The following is a 20,511-nucleotide window of genomic DNA, read 5'->3' as shown; positions in this document are numbered from 1 at the left end:
TGTCACCAGTCTTCCGCCCCGTGCCGTGAACCTGACGCTGAGCGGACTCAGAGGTCTGGTTCCTGGCTGCACGGTCGCTGGTAGGCGACCGTACACTCGGTACCTCCCGCGAGCGAGAGGCCGAGACGGACCCTGATGCAGTGGCAGAACCACTGACACCAGGCGAGAAGTACCGGTGTTAGCCGTACCCCTCTGGTCCCCGTAGTCTTCTTCCTTGCGGAAGAAGAGACGGGCCCCGCTCCCGAAGGAGCAGGAGGACCAGCGGAAGAAACCCTCCCGTCCCACCGAGGTGAGACGGGTCCCGAGAAGCTTCCGAGGAAGCTTCTTAGGAGGGAGGAGGCGACCTTCTTCTTCCTCGGCTGTAAAGCCTTAGAAGTCGAAGGGGAAGAGGCGGCGGCTGACGACCATGAAGAAGATGAAGACGACGACCACGACACCTTCCTCCTCTTCTTCGTCAGCTTCCTCAGGACAGACGTAAGATCTGCTATCCAGGGCGGAGCCGGGGCTGCTGTAGCCGAAGCCACAGGGCCCGGACGCACCTGTACAGACAGACCAAAGTCTGGGGTAGTACCACCACGAACAGGGACGACATCAGCAGGTATGGGCATCTCAGGAACCGCAGGCACGGCCAGCACATCATCGGTAGGGACCGCCAGCGCAGCAACGGCAGGAACAGCCAGCGCAGCAACGGCAGGGACCTCCAGCGCAGCAACGGCAGGAACAGCCAGCGCAGCAACGGCAGGGACAGCCAGCCAGAATCGGCAGGTACGGCAGGCAGCACCGGAAACACAGGAAGTGGAGCAGCAGCCAGCAACATCCTGTTACCGGCGGCAGGTCCAGGGGCGAGATCTAGGGCAGCGGAAGTGTGGTCGCTGCAGCGCGGCAACCACGAGCGGCGGCGGCACGCCCCCCTCTCGGTACGGCGAAAGGCACTTCACAGCGGCTGTAGGCAAGACTGTCACCACGTGAGGCGAGTACACCAGGTGAGGAGGGACGTCGTCACCTGGTTGCGTGGTCACCACTCCATGGGTGACCGCAGTCGGCCCAGACATAGAACCGCCGCCCCTGGACACCAGCACGCTCTGCAATTGGAAGGACGCCCATACCTCACCAAGGTCCACCCTCGTGGCAGTATCACCTGGGGAAATAAAAGTAGTAGCGATTAATGGGGGGGAATTCCCCTCGTGCGGGGGTTTGATCCCTCCCGAACGAGTGGAAGACCCCTAATACAAATGTACATCGGGCACCGAGCGCCCTTCCCCGCGCTCGACGGATCGGGCGAGGAGAAGAACGCCGATAAACTCCCCCCCCCCCCAAGGGGAAGAGTCATCAGTGGGAACTGAGCGGGGGGTTCTCGTTCCCCTCCCCCGCACAGTACCCATGTACCCGACAACAAACTAAGGGCCCTAGCAATCGTGCCATCGGCACGAATACAAGGCATAAGGATCAATTCCCTGACTGAGCGGAACTTGAACCAAATAATATTGATGCAATCAAAAATAGGGAACAAAATGAAAATGCATCTTGCAAAACGATTCACTTCACAATGAAAAAGGGCTCGGATCGAGCGCATTTGCGCCCTCGGTACCGAGCGCAAAGGTGAAAGGTTTCATTCCTTACCTTTATGAATCAAGGTTTCTGGAAACCTTGATCCATAATGAATTGATGCAATCAACAGATATATGAAAATGAAAAGACTACTGCGCTTGTGATTTCACTTCATACAATCAAAAAGGGAAGGATCAATTCCCGTGAATAGCGGAACATTGATCCCAGTCAACAATGCAATCTCAATAAAAAAAATGAAAATGAAAAAGAACTGTACTTGCGATTTCACTTCATTCCAAATAAAAAGGGGGAAGGATCAATCTCCGGGCAAGCTCGGAAACTGATCCAAAATGAGTATTGCTACAATAAAAATAATCTATGAAAATGAAAAAAGATACTGTACTGCGATTCCACTTTCATACTGAATAAGTTTCCGTGCCGATAGATTCGTTCGGCAACGGGCACACAGGTCAAAAATATAAATGAAAAGAGTCTTACTTACGATTTTCATCTACACATTTCCAACCCAATATACGCTCGGAGCGAGCGCTCCCGCCCTCGGCACCGAGCATAACACAATAGAGAGGATCATTCTGGGAAAATGAATTGCCCCGCAATTACGCCCTTCAAGACCCGGCACTCGGGTAATCGGAGGGCGTTGTGAAGCAAGATCCTTTAATTCACAATTGAATTCAATGAAATGATTGTACTTACAATTCAGTTTCACTAGATACATCGAAAAAGAAAAACCCCCATCATGCGAAAGCAACGACGATGAAGCGGGCAGAGAGCGATGATACACGTCCACACGCCAGCAGGCCGAAAGCAAAAGTGATTTGTTTACCTCCCAGTCGCGCGCGCGCGCCTGTCGGACAAGCAGTTAACTACCGAACCCCTTGTTCGAAAGCTTACGACCTATCCAGCTGCCGCTAGTACCTTCCTAGTTGTAAAAGGACCGAAGGTTTTGTATGCCGTGTCGGAACAATTGCATTTTTCCTAACTATACCAAACCTGAGGTCCTTTTACAATAGGAAGGTACTAGCGGCAGCTGGATAGGTCGTAAGCTTTCGAACAAGGGGTTCGGTAGTTAACTGCTTGTCCGACAGGTCCGCCGCGCGCGCGACTGGGAGGTAAACAAATCACTTTTGCTTTTGGCCCAAGCAAAAACTGCAGAGTGAGGGGTGGCATGAGGTGGGGCTATGTGTAAAAAGGACCTCAGGTTTTGTATAGTTAGGAAAAATGCAATTTTGGACAAATTGTCATTTGTTCCGACACGGCATACAAACCTTCGGTCCTTTTACAATAGGAAGACTCCACTCTTGGTGGAGGAATCTGAGTCTTTTGTGAACAGACTGGTGTTCGCCCACCTTGGAAGCCTCCCTGGTCGTAAGAGCGAGGGAGGGATCCAACGCCTTCTGGTCCGATTGATCGGGGTGTGCACCGCAGGATCAATGGTCAGACCTCTGGACCGAGTACTAAGAGAGAGGCAAGCGTATCTCTTCGTACCAGCAATGTAAGAACTTGTTCCTGTACAGGAGCAAATATAAAGTCATGGGTTTGACTCTTGTAGGCATCCACTTCCCCCCTTGTAGAAGGAAGTGGTGGATATTCTGCTCCTATCCCTAGTGAAAGGGGATAGGATGGGGCTCTGTCATATAGCTCACCTGCATCTCGTCCTCATCCAGCGTAGTGACGACCGTGGCCCTCTGCCCACAGGTAGAGGAGGAGGAAAATGGATGGAAGAGGGAGCCAGTCACTCACTCACTCACACATCCATCCACACAGTCACCCAGGACTCGATGCTGTTTCAGCCTGCGAGGGTCTGGGTTAGCTACACAACTTGTTGAGCAGCCACCACGGGTCCCAAGGAAAAGGTATCCAAGGACCTGTGGGCAATATCCCGAAGGTTAGTAAGGACGTAAAGGTAGTCTGGTTTAGACCAGACCCCTGGCCTTCAGGACCTTGCGCCACGGAGAAGTTTCTTACGAAAACGCCAACGAGGGGCCAAATCTTCTGACTTCGTGAGCTTCTCGGACGGGTGACGTACGGAATGTCGTCACACTAACCATCAGCCTCATACGCCCTCCTGATGACCTCACGCAGCCAGAACGAAAGAGTGTTCTTGGATACTTCTTTTCTTGGTTACCCCGGTGCTAACGAAGAGGCGTCGACACTCAGGCCTGAGGTGTCGAGTTTTCTTCAGATAGCGCCGTAGCGCCCTCACAGGACAAAGCAGCATCTCATCCGCATCATTATCGGTGAAGTCCATTAGGGAGGGAATTGTGAAGGACTCAAACCTGTCGTCAGGGACCGACGGTTTCTGAGTCTTTCGCAACGAAGTTCGGGACGAAATCGAGCGTCACAGATCCCCATCCCCTGGAGTGTCGTACATCATAGGAAAGACCATGAAGTTCCCCTACTCTCTTCGCCGATGCCAGGGCCAGCAAGAAGAGGGTCTTGAGGGTCAGATCCCTGTCTGACGACTCTCGGAGTGGCTCGAACGGCGTTCGAGTCAACTCCTAAGGCACGAGTCACATCCCACGCAGGGGGCCTGAGTTCCCTGGGTGGGCAAGACCTTTCGAAGCTCCTCATAAGCAAGGAGATCTCGAACGTTCGAGATGTCCATCCCCTCAGTTTCAGGACGAGAGCCAGAGCGGCTCTGTATCCTTTGACTGTGGGGACTGAGAGAGCTTCTCTCGGCGAAGAAAAACGAGGAAATCCGCTACCTGCTGAAGAGTGGCTCTAAGAGGAGATAGACCCCGTCTACGACACCAACCACAGAAGACGGCCCACTTCCCCTGGTACAGGCAGTGCAGAGGACTGACGGACGTTTCCAGCCATCTCTGTTGCTGCGCTACGAGAAAAGCCTCCTCGTTCGCAAGAGATGGTGGATACAGCCAGCCGTGAAGTCGTAGGGACTGGACTGCTCGGTGGTACCCGCTCGACGTGTGGCTGGGCGAGAAGGTTGTGCCAAGGGGGAATCTCTCTCGGTTCTCCTGCGAGAAGAGCCAGCAGGTCCGGATACCAAATGGCCTGTGGCCATTTGGGAGCCACCAGGATCATCCTGAGATTCGGGGTGACCAGTGCTCGACTGATCACCTTGCGAATCAGGCTGAACGGGGGAAAGGCATAGAACGAAGAGGTTGTCCCACGGGTGTTGGAGAGCGTCCTCTGCAGCTGCCCATGGGTCCGGCACGGCCGAGAAGAACACCTGGAGCTTCCTGTTGTGCCGGGTGGCGAACAGATCCACGACTGGTCGCACAGGTCGAAGAGCCTTTCCGCCACGTCCTGGTGTAGAGACCACTCGGTCCCTATCACCTGATCCCGACGGCTGAGCGTGTCTGCTACTACATTCCTCTTCCTGGAATGTAGCGTGCCGACAGCTCTATGAGTGTGCCTCGGCCCACTCGTGCACCTGCCGAGTCAACTGGTACAACGGGAGAGACACTAGGCCCCCACTGTTTGTTGACGTAGGCCACTACCGTGGTGTTGTCGCACATCAACACCACTGAGTGTCCCATCAAGCGGTCCTGGAACTCTTGGAGAGGCGAGGAACGCTGCCTTGAGTTCCAGTACATTGATGTGAAGGTGCTTTGTTCGTTCTCATCCCACACTCCTGAAGTCAGCAACTCCTCCAGGTGTGCGCCCCATCCCTCGGTCGATGCGTCTGAGAACAGCTGCATGTCCGGGGGGGGGAGTGCGCAGAGGCACTCCTCTTAAGAGGTTCCTGTCGTCCAGCCACCAGGCTAGGTCCTGCCTCACCTCCGGTTGTCAGTGACACTGGAAAGCTTGGGGGTCCCGTCGCCTGTGACCAACCTCTCCTTTTAGTCTCCACTGAAGAGACCGCAGGTGAAGACGCCCGTGAGGGACTAACTTCTCGAGTGACGACAGGTGTCCGATCACGACTTGCCATCGCTGAGCTACCTGTTCCTGCCGAGACAGGAACTGGTTGGCTGCCTCCCTGAATCTGCTGATCCGCGAGTCTGCGGGAAAGACTCGCCCTGCTACCGTGTCGCATCAGCATACCCAGGTACTTCATCCTCTGCTTGGGCTCGAGATCGGACTTTTCGAAGTTCACAACGATCCCCAGATCGCGACAGAACTCGAGCAGTCGATCCCTGTCCTGTAGCAACTGCGAGCGGGAGCTCGCCAGGACTAACCATCGTCGAGATACCTCATCAGACGTATCCCGTGCGAATGGGCCCAAGCAGACACCAGAGTGAACACTCGCGTGAACACCTGTGGGGCGGTGAGAGACCGAAGCAAAGTGCCCTGAACTGGTACACCGTCCCGTCGAGGATGAAGCGAGGTACTTTCTGGAGGACTGATGAATGGGTATTGGAAATACGCATCCTTCAAGTCCACTGAAAGCATGAATCGTTCTCCCTGATGGAGTCGAGCACTGAACGTGCCGTCTCCATCGTGAACCGGGTCTGGCGAACAAACCGGTTCAAAGGAGAGAGATCTATCACCGGGCGCCAGCCTACCCGTAGACTTTTCCACCAGGAAGTCGACTGTAAAAGAAGCCTGGTGACTGATCCGTGACGATTTCTACAGCTCTCTTGCTCAGCATGGTCTTGATCTCCTGTCTCAATGCTACGTCCTTCGATGACCCTGGACGTACGACTGCTGTTGGACGGGTTGGAGGTGAGGGGTGGCCGAGATCGAAGGGTAATAGATATCCCTCCCGAAGGACATCTACAATCCAGGTCTCGGCGCCGTAGCACTGCCAAGTTGCCCAATGGCTGGCCAGGCACCCCCCCCCTTCCGGCAGCAGGTGAGGGGGAACGCCGTCCCTAACGTTCCCCCCTTTCTTCGACTTCTTCCCGAGCCTCCACGGGAGGAGGAGGGCTGGGAGGAGGGCTGGTTACGGCTCCCCTTAGTAGAAGTCGAAGAAGACAGAGTCTTTCCCCGGGGCTTCGACGCAGCTACCGTCTTAGCCACCGAGGAAGCGCTAGCCGAGTTCTTAGACTTGGCCGCAGTCCGAGGCTGCCCAGAAGCCTTCGAGACTGCCTGGTGAACCAGAACGGTCACTGTCGTCATGCGCCGTCTGTCCACCGCAGCGTCCACCATCTCTCCTGGGAAGAGAGATGTGGAACTCCGTAGAGGTCCGTTGCGAAGACCCAACGCCGCTTCACGCCTGGCCGCCCTGGAAACCCGAGTCAGGACAGCGTCCCTTCTTCGGAGAACCAGGTTGGCCCACAGGTTCACCGTCTGGTGGCAAGGAAGGATATGGCTCTTCCTCCAGACTGGCAAAGTCTCCTAAAGGCCGAGTCATCTTCGGGAGAAAATTCCCCCGGAGTTGGCTGCGACCTTAGATACTGTGAGGGACCACAACCAGATCTAACCAGGAGACGGCCTGGAAAGCTGCCATGGCAGTAGATTCCAGGCCGAGTGCCTCTTGCTGCGAGAACCATAGGTTCTCGGACAGGAGCTGCTGCAGAGACACACCCGGAGTCAGCCTGGCTAACTCCGGGTTCACCTGTTTGGGCGGCATCGGATCTCGGATGGCACGTAAAAACGCCGCTGTCGCAGCAGAGGAGGTGGAAGCAGCTTGCTCGACCTGCCAGACTTGAGCGAACCGTCTTGTCCGGAGACAAGCGATTCCACCTGGTCCAGCACTGATCTGCAAGCTCAGAACGCGGCAAACCCACCGTCGGTCTGGGTTCCCTCTTCGGGCCCCAGAACGACTCGAGCCGGGACGTGGGCTCGGATGGTGGGAGCGGCGATCCTTCCCGAGGTCGTTGTGCTGACGAATCAGCGCAATAACCTCGGCAAAGTTCCTCTGGATCTCAGGAGTAACTGCGTCCTGCGGAGTCGGACCATCCAGTCCCTCAAACAGGAGCATCTCCCGAGACCCTCCTCCCTCGAGGGGAGGAACAGCGACAGACCCCTCTCGGTCTCCTCCAACCACCTGTGCGTACGACCTGGCTGGTCCGAGAACCGTGCCTGGTACGTATGACGACGTGGTGGGATCCTGAGGGGCGCACCCCTCACGATCACTCCTCAATACCTCGCCCCTCCCGGCGTAACCCGAGAGGTTGAAGGTATGGGAGAGGCAGACCTGACGCTCCCTCCTCGCTCGTGCTGGCAGAACCAGTGTGCTTGGAAGACTGCAGGCGATCGCCAACCCGCGGTGGCGATCGAGCTGCAGGCCTAGTCGAGCCGTCTCGCTGTGGAGAACGGCTGGACCGAGAACAGCGGCCCCGGTCTCGTGTGTCAGAGGAGCTGGTGCTGGTCGCCGTACCCGATCGCTCTCTGTGAGAGTGACGGTCAGGCGACCGGCGAGCTCCACTGTCACGGTGAGACCGGTGCGTATCCTCACGGCGCGTCACGTCGCTGGTACCAGCCGTGGCTGGTGCCGGCGAACGGGGGGACCTCTTCCCAGCCTCAGCCCGTGGCCGGTCATGGACCGTCACGTCCGCCCGGGTAGCCAGCTGCTCGCTGCGAGAGCGAGATGCTGGTCTGGTGAGAGTCGCGTGAGCGGCTATCACCAGTCTTCCGCTCCGTGCCGTGAACCTGACGCTGAGCGGACTCAGAGGTCTGGTTCCTGGCTGCACGGTCGCTGGTAGGCGACCGTACACTCGGTACCTCTCGCGAACGAGCGGCCGAGACGGATCCTGCTGCTGTGGCCGAACCACTGACAGCAGGTGAGGAAGTGCCGGTGTTAGCCGGCACTCCTCTGGTCCCCGCCGTAGTCTTTTCTTCCTTACGGAAGAAGAGACGGGTCCTGCCCCCGAATTAGCAGGGTGACCAGCGGAAGAACCCCCCGTCTCACCAGAGCGAGACGGGCCCTTAGAAGTTCCCGAAGGAGACTTCTTAGGGGGGGGGGAGGCGACCTTCTTCTTCTTCGGCGGGGGAGCCTTAGAAGAAGAAGGGGAAGAGGCGGCAGACGACGACGACGACGACGAAGAAGACGATGAAGACGACGACGACACCTTCCTCCTCTTCTTCTTCTTCTTCGTCAACCTTCTCAGGACCGACGTCAGATCTGTCATCCAGGACGGAGCCGGGGCTGCTGTTGCCGAAGCAACAGGGCCCGGACGCACCTGTCCGAACAGATCAGCATCGGGAGCAGCGGCGCCAGGAACAGGAACAACATCAGCAGGTGCAGGCATCACAGGAACGGCAGAAGAGACAGCATGAGCAGGTACAGGAAGGAACGGCAGCAGTTGTCAACGTCACGTCCGTGGACAGCAGCTGGGCAGGTACGGCAGGTACGGCAGACTGTGTAGGCGGTCCAGATGGGCGGGACCAGCGGCACAGACCATCCATATGTACCGGTGGGAGGTCCAGGGGCTAGCCTCTTCGGGCACACGAAGTCCGGTCGCAGCAGCACGGCAAACCCAGGTGGCGGCATCACACTCCCCCGAGTTACGGCGACTGGCCCCTGCACCGATGTAGTGGGTGTCACAGAGACCAGCGTGCTGGGTGTACACCCAGGTGGGAGGTGGTAAGCTCTAGCCGGGTGTTGTAAGGGTCGTGGTGGTGGTCGTGACCGTTGCATGGGTGACCGCCACAAGGAGCCAGCGAGATGGTTAGAGCAGCCCCTGGACACTCGGCACGCCCTGCAGCCCCAACGATGCCCACACCTGCCCGAGGTCATCCTTCGCGGCAACCGCACCTGAGGAGGCAAAAGTCGGGTGATTAGGGGGATCCTCTACCCGCTCGCGCGAAGACGAACGGATAGAGGACCCAGAGTACAACTCGACGTCAGGGTATCTAGCGCCCTCCTCCACAACTCGACAAGTCAGGAGAGGAGAAGGACCTAGACACCCCCCGCCCCCCGAAGGGGAAGGCGCGAGACGTGGAAGTTGAGCGGGCGGCAGGAAAGAAGACGAAGTGTCCGTCACCAAAGGAGTCGCGGGAGAGCTTTCCGACGACTCCTTTGCAGGCCTTCGCTTCTTCCTGCCCTCATACAAAGTCCACTGCGCCTCCGACCAATCATTACAAACATCACAAGGCTCGGCTCGGGTGCATTCGCGCCCCGACACCGGCAGCACGCCAACAAAATATGAGGGTCTATCTCCGGGAAAGAGCGGAACTTCCCGCATTTACGCCCTTCGGTACCCGGGCATAGTCTCCGTGGGGTAGCGAGGCGAGGAGATTCCATCATTATCAATTTCAGTTGAATTAATATGAAAAGAGAGAAATGATTGTACTTACAATGAACTCTTTCATACACAAACACAACCAAATACTCAAGAAAGCAAACGACGAGAAGCGGGCAGAGAGCGTCGAACACACACGTCCACTCGCTGTGAGGCCGAAAGCAAAAGTGATTTGTTTACCTCCCAGTCGCGCGCGCGCAGCCTGTCGGACAAGCAGTTAACTACCGAACCCCTTGTTCGAAAGCTTACGACCTATCCAGCTGCCGCTAGTACCTTCCTATTGTAAAAGGACCGAAGTTTGTATGCCGTGTCGGAACAAATCAAATGTTTCTAACGTTTTCGTACATCTGGCTGCCGAAAACCATAGTGCAGAGGAACGACTACGTTTTTTTTTTTTTTGCTTTTTTGTTTTTGCTAGCACTTTTTCATTGATTTTCAGTCTTTATTATATTTTGAATTTCTTTAATAATCGTTATGCCAGAAATAAATGTAACCTTTAATGTTTGCATGCTAAGAATGGCAAAATCATCGTTTCCACATTAGTGGAGGCTTCACACATACGCCGTTCCATTATTATAAACTGTTTCCATGAATTCTAGTTGTCATAGTAATGCAATAATGATAAATTGCTTTAATATTTATGTATATATACTTCCAATACATAGCCTAATTTCACCAATTTCAACGTTTTGTGTGTGTAGTCTTATACCCAGTTTTGGAGGGTCAACACATACCGAATGGCAACAGAGAGAGAGAGAGAGAGAGAGAGAGAGAGAGAGAGAAAAGGAAAGGCGGAGGAACGAAGAAGAAAAGGGATGGCGGTGGAGGGGGGGGGGGGGGTGGGGAGAGGGTAGGTGGAGCTTTATACACGTGTTCGTATCCATTTCTGCATAATGGAGTTTTTGTCTCTTGGTACAAGGACAAGTGTCGTTATTCTTTACGATTAGTGATTCCACGATACCCTTATAAATTACGGCACTGGTGTAAATGCACTATAGCAAAATCTCGTTCTGTTAAAGAGTGTTCGTTACAGAAATAGGTATTGCCCAAAAACCTGCTTGCACTGTCCTCTGAAACCATAGTAGACATGCTGCTTAGTTGTCCAATCAAGTTTTTATAACCAAGTATTTTTACAAGCTAGCTATTGAATAAATTTGTATTTTTCTCAGTCAAAACATATGCCCCTCAATGCTAACTTTCCTCTTTTAACGACTTTCTGGTCATTGCAAATTCGGCCCCATAATTTCTTATGGTGCAAAAAACAGACAAAGGCCCATGGACCGAAAACGATTGCGTCACATACGGCGATAATCCAGCAGTAAAACATCTTCATATATCCAAAAAGTAAATAATAAAGATATATATGCGCATTACGATTATAACAATTACATGTATAGCTGATAACAATCTGCATGAATAACTGGTAAACTGTTCTGCAATGACAGTTGAGTATAGCAATTATTTACAATAGGTACGAAAGTCAAGATGTCGTGACGTCATAATACAGAACTTAAAAGAACGTTCTAATTCAGAAAAATAATTACTTAAATTTGAGTCAGAGTCGAGTTACTTTTTCAATAACGAATATTTTCAAATTAATCATCATAAATATGTAAAATATTGATGTTTTACTACTTATTTAAAAATTAGCTAAGAGCACGCTTCTCGTCATCTTCTACCAAAACAGCTGTTTACTCCTGGCTTGTTGTTGGTGAGAAATCGTGTTTCGATTGTTGTGATAAAAGTGCTCCAGCGTCTGTGGGTACAAGTGGTGTGCGGATTTATCACAGGAAATGGAAAGTTTGTTGACACAAGCGACTCCGTAAACATCGAGATGGCGTCAATCTTCGAAACATTTTTAGTTGTAAGTAAAAATTTCTAAAGCGTTTTGGTGAGATTTCCACTGCCGTGGGCGCCATTTTCAGTACCCTCTGTTTAAATCTTAAAATTTGGGCCTTAATTTCTAACTTTGGAGAAAATACTTACTTCGAAAGGAGAGTAGAGGTCTTTAGCTCCGTTTCTCACCAACAACAAGTCGCGACTGATGCCCATCTGGGGTGTCAGGATGCGTTATAATGTACTTTTTCGGAGGGTGGCAAACATTGATTGTAGGTGGCCTGGTTGGCCTGCCGTGGTAATCTACCCTATATCACATTATGTTGACGAAACTTCAATCTTTTGAATGGTATGCTTGGAGTTGTAATTGTATTCTTGTTTCACCATTTAAATATCGAGTGAATAAGACCTGTCCACCGTGATAAGGGTTGGTAGTCGCTGGTGTTTCCCCCTACCTAGTTTGCAGTAAGAGGACGACCATTATTCTCTCTCATATCAGCGTTATTTGACCATGATTAAAGCCTTATTTAGCCTTGAAGTGACATTTAATATCCGTTACTTAATCATAATTACCCTAATTAACTTATAATTCCGTGATTACTGCTTAATTATGCCTTAAAATCCGTCACACACCGACACCTCAAGGAAGGCTCGGCAGAAAGACGGAGACTATTCTTGCTTAATTCACCCTTATTCGACCGTTATCAAAGCCTTATTTACCCTTCAAATAATCACTAATAACCGTTATGTCCGTTGTTTATATTATAATTCATGTAAATTTACTAATACCCACATCATTACCGGTTCAATATGCACATTTCTTCGACCAGAAGACGAAAATGTTGGCAAAATAATTAGTGCGAAAGTTTGTTTACATTTTGACGATGACGAATACTTTCGGTGATGTCGCCTTCGATGGCGTCAATAAATATCCATATCTTTAACTTTTTAATGATATTCCTTACGTAAATATATTTTAGAAATGTTATTCTATATATTTACTAACATTTTATTATATAATATTAGTCAATACATCGGAACAACATCGATTTTAAGATTTTTATGAAGAAACATTACTTCGCATCTCATTGCGAAAATGTCGTGAGGTGTAGAATATTATCGGTAATCGCCACTATAAATATCAACATTTTTAACAATAATGAAATTTCTTGCTATAATATATTCTATTAATGTTATTTATTATACTCAATAACATTTCGCTATGAAATATTGGTACTACATCGAAAAAACATCGATTTTAAGATGTATTTTTTTATGATGAAACATCACTAGGAATAAAGTCCAGTAGAATATGGGAAAAAAATGGCTAACCTACAAAAAATTTAGTTAAATTGACAATATACTTTTTCCAAATCAGGATTTCATGAGCTTTTCGATGGTGCATCCTGTCAAGTTGTATCTGTTGACCAAAAGAAAAGTTATGAAGCAAAATATAAAGTACGTCAGCAAAATTTTCTGTCACCAAAATTACGTACTAATGCACTTCAAATGATCATAACATGGCAACTATTGGAGTCAGAACAACGATTCACCCACAAAAATGTAGTTTGTGTTGAGCACTTTCCATTTGAAATTAGATATAATATCAAGTAGTTTAATCTCAAGGTAACTGAAGGTCGCAGATATTTGACTACTGGAAATTTGAAACTTTTCATAAAATATTTGCATTAAAAGTTCCTGTTAATACTATTTAATTTTCACAACAATGCATAATAGCTTATTTTCTTATTTCTGGAACCTAAGAAGGATTAAACATGACTAAAGTAACATCCACTTGTCTTGTCGAACTCTCCTAATAAGCAAATGACGTGCAAAACGTCAAGCCACAGTGGAAAATGAGCCAGTTTCTTCTAAGTGTATTTCAAGATCAGAAGTTGAATTTTTTTTTTTTTTTAAGGTCAGTGTTTATACTGTGGGAAAGCCTGTATTTTTTTTCTTTTTATACAAAACATCGATGTAGACGAGACCTATAGGAAGTATCTACAGATGATACAAAAATCCTCATTACGACCCTTCAGTTACGTAAGGTTGGAGAGGATAATCTTGCAAAAAGTATAGAAAAAAGGCTTTTGAGTTTTGATGATCTTGTTGCAGCAGAGGCTAAATACCATAAGTCAGATCATTCAGATCTCTAGTTCATTTTGAAATTCTCTTAATTGCTCAATCACAGATATGAATGACTCGACATTTCGTCATAATTCCTATAATACAAAAGCTACCTCAGATATACCGATAATACCGCAATTATGAATCTCAAGATGGTGTCTTCGATTTACTTATCAATTTCTCGATTTACTTATTGATTATCGATACTAATTGACTACAAAGCAAGATTCTATATCAACTCTTTTGAGCTTTGCAAACTCACGACCGCTGATTCTTTCAAGACGACGAATTGGCAATAATAGAGCGCGTAACAGATTTCACTTTGTTGGGGGACATTCTCTCTCTCTCTCTCTCTCTCTCTCTCTCTCTCTCTCTCTCTCTCTCTCTCTCTCTCTCTTTGTGTGTGTGTGTGTGTGTGTGTGTTAAGGGACTGGGTTTACCGATTTATCTAATTCTCTATTTGGATTTAGCATCAGTAATCAATTGAATGACGGTTTTTTTTTGTCTTATTCAGTAATCGAATGACTTGAATTATCTATGTAATAATATAATAATAATAATAATAATAATAATAATAATAATAATAATAATAATAATAATAATAATAATAATAATAATAATAATAATAATGATAATAATAATAATAATAATAATAATAATAATAAAAGAGGCAACAGAATCAACCATCTGATGTTCATGGACTACATCAAGCTGTATGGTAAGAGCATCAAGGAAATAGATACCCTAATCCAGACTGTAAGGATTGTATCTGGGACATCAGGATGGAGTTTGGAATAGAAAAATGCGCCTTAGTCAACATACAAAAAGGCAAAGTAACGACAACTGAAGGGAATAAAGCTACCAGATGGGAGCAACATCAAACACATAGATGAGACAGGATACAAATACCTGGAATAATGGAAGGAGGGGATATAAAACACCAAGAGATGAAGGACACGATCAGGAAAGAATATATGCAGAGACTCAAGGCGATACTCAAGTCAAAACTCAACGCCGGAAATATGATAAAAGCCATAAACACATGGCAGTGCCAGTAATCAGATACAGCGCAGGAATAGTCGAATGGACGAAGGCAGAACTCCGCAGCATAGATCAGAAAACCAGGAAACATATGACAATACACAAAGCACTACACCCAAGAGCAAATACGGACAGACTATACATAACACGAAAGGAATGGAGGGAGAGGACTACTAAGTATAGAGGACTGCGTTAACATCGAAAACAGAGCACTGGGGCAATATCTAAAAACCAGTGAAGACGAGTGGCTAAAGAGTGCATGGAAGAATGGGACTAATTAAAAGTAGTAGACGAAGACCCAAAATATACAGAGACAGGAGAAAGACAGAAAAAACAGAGGACTGGCACACAAACCAATGCACGACAATACACGAGACAGACTAAAGAACTAGCCAGCGATGACAATTGGCAATGGCTACAGAGGGGAGAGCTAAAGAAGGAAACTGAAGGAATGATAACAGCGGCACAAGATCAGGCCCTAAGAACCAGATATGTTCAAAGTACGATAGACGGAAATAACATCTCTCCCATATGTAGGAAGTGCAATACGAAAAATGAAACCATAAACCACATAGCAAGTTGAATGCTCGGCACTTGCACAGAACCAGTACAAAAAGAGGCATGATTCAGTGCAAAAAGCCCTCCACTGGAGCCTGTGCAAGAAACATCAGCTACCTTGCAGTATAAGTGGTACGAGCACCAACCTGAGGGAGTGATAGAAACGATCACGCAAAGATCCTCTGGGACTATGGTATCAGAACGGATAGGGTGATACGTGCAAACAGACCAGACGTGACGTTGATTGACAAAGTCAAGAAGAAAGTATCACTCATTGATGTCGCAATACCATAGGACACCAGAGTTGAAGAGAAAGAGAGGGAAAAAATGGATAAGTATCAAGATCTGAAAATAGAAATAAGAAGGATATGGGATATGCCAGTGGAAATCGTACCCATAATCATAGGAGCACTAGGCACGATCCCAAGATCCTTGAAAAGGAATCTAGAAAAACTAGAGGCTGAAGTAGCTCCAGGACTCATGCAGAAGAGTGTGATCCTAGAAACGGCACACATAGTAAAGAAGAGTGATGACTCCTAAGGAGGCAGGATGCAACCCGGAATCCCCCACATATAAAATACCACCAGTCGAATTGGAGGACTGTGATAGAGCAAAAAAAAAAAAAAAAAAAAAAAAAAAAAAAATAATAATAATAATAATAATAATGAGTTGTATCAACTGTCTTTATGGATGTACTGAACTGACATGACTTGATTCGAAATGGCCCTGAAGTGAAGCTCACTCTGTAAAAAAATGAATGAATAAATAAATAAATAAAATATTTGATGCAAATAATTATAGATGGACGAGAAACTAAAAGAGAATTGTACCACTTAATTCCTCAAGTGATTACGTAATCTTTGGGACAGTAGGATAGGCCTAAAACTACAAAGGAATTGTACCAGTCAATTCCTCAAGTACTACTATAAGCTTCGGAACAACAGCACATTATATACAATTTAGGCCGATAGCCAAGTACACCTGCAATATGAAACAATGATTAGAATAAGGTTAAGGAAAGTAAGATGGAAGAAAGAGAATATGAACGGAGGAGGAGGTACAGTAAAATGAATGAAAGGGGTTGCAGGTTGGGAATCTTAAGTTATGCCTTCCGTGCACCGGGCGTGAGGGAGGAGGTGCACTTACGGTACAAACCCCTAACGGTGCTTTGGGGGCCATGGAAACCAATGAAATTCTCTCTCTTCAAAACATCACTTGAGTGGTGTCGTGTAGCATCACATCAGAAATGCCATTCAATAATGCCCAAATGCAACTGATTAATTATTCTGTTATAACCATTTCCTGATATTGAACGAGACTGACAGCAGATTCTAAGAGACTGGAGAGCGGTGCGCCATTTCCATCTTAAAATGCTTTGATAAGACATTTGTAAAATCCAGTGCTTTAATAGAGACTTAACAGAGTTTATTTTTACCACCTAATATAATGAAATTAAACTGTGCACAGCATTGCACATTCAAAAAAAAATTAAAACTACGTTAACGATCAAACACACTCCATAGTCAAACATTTCAAAGGTCTCTCTCCGTCACACATCATTCTCCTACGAACTTCAGGAATAGCTATGTATTGAATAACTCGGCTGCATTGACGAATTATCCGAGATACCATCGTTAACTTATATTAAAAATGTGAGAACTTATATTGTGAGGCTTGATGAGAGAGAGGAGGAGGAGGAATGATGACCTCGGACCATTCTCATACCGTTTAGTGGGCGATGACCTCATCATTCCACTCACTCGTGTGATGTCGAATAGATGGGCCTCATGTTTTCACTGTTAAGATGTCCTGTAAAGTTTACAGTAGTTTTTATTATTGGACACACGTTTTCAGAGCTCCGACTTCCGTGATCGTGCCTCAAAATAACTGGAATGACTGACTATAAGTGAACGATTATCCCAAGTCCCTCTCAAACAAACGTAAAAAGTCTATTGAATTCCAGACTTTAAAATGTTTCATAAGCAGTCAGCTGAAGCTAACATTCCAGTTGGGTTCTGTTACGAAATGCATCACGATAAACCCCACCCCACCCCCTAAATAAAAAAACTTTAACTCGCCAGCTACGTACAACAAATAAATTTCCTTATAAGAACAGCAATTCTGGTGAAATGGCGTAAAACTATATTTCACAGTTTCTGTGTAGTATTGCCGTATTGTGGTTATATCTCACCTGACTTGCAGGTCATCAAGATGAGTAAAAACTCATTTGATGTTATATACTCTTCCATAAACAAAGACCCCAACTCCTGAAAATAATACAACCTCAACCACCAGATTTACCTATAAAACAATGTACTACAAGGAAACTATAAATAGTGATTTGCATACATTTCATCAATAGAAGCAAGAGCCATTCCTTTTAAACTATCCACAGCAGTTTTCTCGATAAATGCTTCACTGCAATATCAATCGCAAATTATAGCTACTTCTATGTTCATCACCTAAAACTATACATATAAAAGCTTCAATTTTTGACAGCTGCCAAACACAAGAAAATTCTTCCTAAATAACAACACAGTCGCCACAGGAGGAACTTGAGATCACTGCAAAGACAAGATCCCAGATGGAGGTGGAATACTTCTCCGATTGCCAAATCTTAAGAAAAGAAAATACCTTTCATTTTACCTGGACAACCTCGCTTGTACCTTGGTTTAACATTCCAGTTTTATATTTAAGTCAAAGAATACTTCCCGTGAGCAACAGCTACATATTAATGCGATGAAATTCTTACCAATTATTGAAAAATATCAAGTCACAGGCCAGTCTGCTGTTTTAGAGTTAAATCGCAAAACTGCAACACAATTAATGTTGCACATAATACCAATTAGTCACTCTTGAAGTACTTTTATTCTCCCACGTGTTGCAAGTTGATGTCGTGTATTGCAACTTGGTGTCTTGTATTACAAGTTAATGTCGTGTATTGTAAGCTGAAGCCTTGTATTACAATTAAAAAAATAGCAAAAATGACCTAATCAAGACAGGCTCATGCAATTTTCAGGCGTTATTACTACTATAATGGCGCATATTCTCTGTGATTTGTATGATTCTACAGTGAAAATATATGATTTTATAAAGAAAAACGTGAAATTCAGCAACCGGAGGAATGAAGAATCTTTGGTTCTGGCAAAAAAACTATTGTTCTAAGAGAGAATTCCGTCCGTGAATGTGCTTGTATACCTATCCCCCTGAAACATGCATAAAAAATTATCAAAACTGAACAGTAACTAAGTACATAACTGGAGAATAACGAGCAACAACTTTAGCGGAAACTCCGAGGACAGATCGATGATTAGGGAGAGAGAAAAATTTGCCTAAATTTGATCCTTCTGTTTAGAGGAAAAATCCTTCAGACATTTTGTGGATATTATGTCACTAGACAGCCTAAAACCTCTAAAAATCATATTATATAAGGCATAAAAGCTAAACCTGCAAATAAATGACACCCATTTTGCAAAAAAAAAAAAAAAAAAAAAAAAAAAAAAAACACACACACACAGTAGAAATAGCAAATTTTCTCTGAAGACCTGAAAAAAGAAAATATTTATATCATAGTCATCCCTAAAATTTATTCTTTCTTATGAGAGTAATCATAGAAAACGACTTCGACTTATTATTGCGAGGTAGACCATGAAAATTAGACTTTAGGTAATATCTTGTGTTGGAAGTTGATGTCGTGTATTACAAAATGATGTCTTGTATTGCAAGCTGATGACGTTTATTGCAAATTAATGTCGTGTATTGTAAACCCTCCCAGATTATTCGAGTATGTGACCATTATGGGATTAGCTATAACCAGAAAACAAAAAAAGTATTGGAAAGGAGACTTGGATGTCTGGGCGAATTTTACTTCGGATTTGGCTGTTATTAAAATCCATCTCTATTCTTTTCTTGTAGGTATTAATTGAGTTCTTCGAAACTACGGATGAATTCTACAGGACTTCCAATTCCTTAAAAGTATCACCTTCATTGGCAATGGGAGACATAGTAGATCCGTTTCGTCTACTGTTATTACACATTTAATGTGCATCAACACGCACACAAACACACATACACTCAGATAGTTAGCCAAAGTGATCGTATGTGATGTTATCATATATTACTGGGACGACATTTCATTTAAAAGGCAAAGAAACCAAAATATCTGATATACACATGAATATTTGCGAACTCAAAACTTTCTTTTGACCAAGAGGCAAAGGCTTGGACCTCTGGACTTGGCCTTACCAATACAGACGTGTTCTGAAGCTAGAGAAGAGGTAAATATTGAAATATCTTGGTCTAAACCAAAGACATCTCTATATTTAATTCCAAACCGCCTCTTCCATAGTGGTAGCCAGCCATACTCCTGTCCGAGATCAGGACTTATATAGTATCATCTGTTGGTTGTCTTGGGATTCTCTGGTCGTATTCTGGTCGTTAAATTAGGGGCTATTCTTCTAGCAAGACGAAATCAGGAGGCAGGGAACTTGTGCTATCGGTGTCGTCAGTATACCAAGATCTCTCTCTCAATTTCTTTATCCAAGTCTCCCCTCCAGAGGTCTGTTTGGGTAGTCAGGTCTGTAGATCCTGAGGCGATCACAAGGCTGGAATGAAGACAATCTGGTTCAGAAAAAAAAATGTGAGGCCAGCAGCAGCCATCTTGAATCGAACTGTTTTCTTTAATACCTCTCGTTAAGATCGTGGAGACAAAATGCAGTCGCAAAGCAAGTCATTACTTCTTTGCTTATACATTATAAGAGGAAATGCTTACGTAAACTAATAAAAGACATAAAAACTACACACATATTCTCAACAATCTTCCCACCTTGGGAGTTGTCCCAAGATCCTATCAAAAATAAATACAATCAGATCTCCTGGTCTAGAAAAATATAAACTACTCCTTATTGAGTTCACAATTACCCATAAGAAAGTAGCCTTATTCTCAAGGGTCTACTTCACAAATCAGGTAAAGTAGGAGTCCGTCACCTCTTCACTCAACCTGAAAATAAATGTATATAAATTACTTAATCGCAAAATATTTGACACAATTAATACAACTGTACTAAATCTACATAGTTTAATCTTGTGATAAAACTGTGAACCTTAAAATTAAACTATACAAATGCACACAGGGACAAGACTGGGCAGTTTAAAAAAATGGTGGAGGAAAAATCTAAAAAATCCAGTGACCTCAGATAGTCCAGGATCCCGTCAGTCCCTCTCGAAGTTTCGTATACAAAAAAGGCCTTATTTGCGCAACATTTGGACTGTTTCTATATAGTGGCTGCCA

The 20,511-nt window shown here is 46.2% G+C and overlaps 1 protein-coding gene across 8 annotated transcripts in view; it reads right to left on the bottom strand.

Annotated features, from left to right (window-relative positions):
• LOC135200990 (uncharacterized) overlaps positions 1–20,164 on the bottom strand; it is a 51,851-nt gene extending 31,687 nt beyond the window's left edge. Inside the window, exon 1 of one of the 8 annotated variants that reach the window (XR_010311426.1) lies at positions 12,297–12,381. The gene's annotated coding sequence lies outside the window, so the exon portion shown is untranslated. Of the gene's footprint in view, positions 1–12,288; positions 12,384–20,141 lie in introns of those variants that run through there. The other 7 variants (XR_010311425.1, XR_010311423.1, XM_064229787.1 and 4 more) reach the window with 7 other exon arrangements.
• Between the last annotated feature and the right edge of the window lie 347 nt (positions 20,165–20,511).

The sequence above is a fragment of the Macrobrachium nipponense genome, chromosome 27 (genome assembly GCF_015104395.2).
Source record: "Macrobrachium nipponense isolate FS-2020 chromosome 27, ASM1510439v2, whole genome shotgun sequence".
In the NCBI taxonomy this organism is placed as follows: Eukaryota; Metazoa; Arthropoda; class Malacostraca; order Decapoda; family Palaemonidae; genus Macrobrachium; species Macrobrachium nipponense.
Note: the sequence above shows the minus strand (reverse complement) of the source record. Positions and strands in the feature narration are given on the sequence as shown.